Source organism: Eubalaena glacialis, chromosome 20 (assembly GCF_028564815.1).
Source record: "Eubalaena glacialis isolate mEubGla1 chromosome 20, mEubGla1.1.hap2.+ XY, whole genome shotgun sequence".
NCBI lineage: Eukaryota > Metazoa > Chordata > Mammalia > Artiodactyla > Balaenidae > Eubalaena > Eubalaena glacialis.
In genome coordinates this window covers 608,731-610,147 of record NC_083735.1, presented here as the reverse complement: position 1 = coordinate 610,147, position 1,417 = coordinate 608,731, and positions in this window count along the sequence as shown.

Sequence of the window (1,417 nt, the reverse complement as noted above, 5' to 3'; positions counted from 1 at the left end):
CTCTGGAGGCGTGGCTTTCTTCCTTCCTCCCATCTCTCCTTCTCTTTCTTTCTGCTTCCTTTCTTTGTATTGCAACGCTACTAGTAGCGCTCAAGAAATGTCCTTCGTTATTGCATTTTTTTCCCCTGGGAAAAAATCAATATTTGACGACATCAGATTGTAAAATTATGCAAGCTTTCTCTGTTGTGTTCGCTATAGTTTTGAAAAACAGTTTAATCATGGTAAGAAAAAAAACCCACAAAGATTGGCTTTGACTTATCTTGGATCATGTCACCCGTTTTCCTCGATGGAGTAGCAAAGCAAGTGGTGGTAAAGTTTACCCCAGAGCCAGCTTGTAATCAAAGATGTCTTTGTAGATTCCTCTTGAAAATATCTCAAAGAAGTTCCAGAATCTTAGAATGGATGAGTGAGCACACAGAATCGTTTATTAACAGGGCTCAATGATTGAAGAACAAATTTGATCATGCTTTAAACTTACTTGTTGATGAGAGCAATTGAAATCTTGGTAAAGAGAAGGGAGTGTGGCCTTTGAAGTGCTTTGGGGACTGGATTACTCTGCAATTAAATCGATGCACGAAAATTGGATTTTAGGGTATCCAAATAGCACACTGTAAGAAAAATAAATATATCGGGACTCTTTTCCTATCGGCAATGCAGAATAATAAAGAAACAGTTAATTTCTCTGCAATAATAGATTTAAAAGAAAACTTAATTTTTAGTCAGTGCAGCTTCTAGGAAGAATTGTAGCATCAGCACCAATGCACCAGGCAACAAAATGACATTCCTCTTTCAGCATTTAATGTTAACAGTGTACTTGCTACTTTAATCTAGTTATTAATGCTGTGTATATGATGTATCAAAAAAGCAGAGAGAAAATTTAAATGGAAGAACTGCATGACATGTGAAAAGAAAGATGGTGTTTTACCAATGGTTTCATTTTTATTACTTATTGAGCAAGTTTGTCAGCTTTGCTTTGTGATAGGAAAGCAGGTCCATTGTCAGCTTTTAGTCTCAGCTCAGTCACCAAACGAAGGGGTAGCTAGTGCTTCGTACTGCCTATTACTTGTTTTCTTGCTATTCGGGGAAAAAAAGGTCTACTTTAAACCAACTAAAACAATATCTTGTGGAGAATACTTTAATGCATTAAACCAAAGTCAAAATCAATTAATAATAGGCACTTAATATATTCATTTTGGAAGTGTCAGTTCTTGGTGGAGACTGGATTTATCCCAGCCCAAAACAGGAAACAAGGGCAGTTCTGTCTAACAAAATGAGTCTTAGAATCTGACTGCAGCATTTTCCTGAGCTAATCCATTCACCTCAGTAAAACCTGTGTTTATATAAATTTTCACTGTGGATTCAGAAGTTTCTAACCTTAAGTACATAAGATTTGGCATAAATTTTGCTTCGTGTCCCT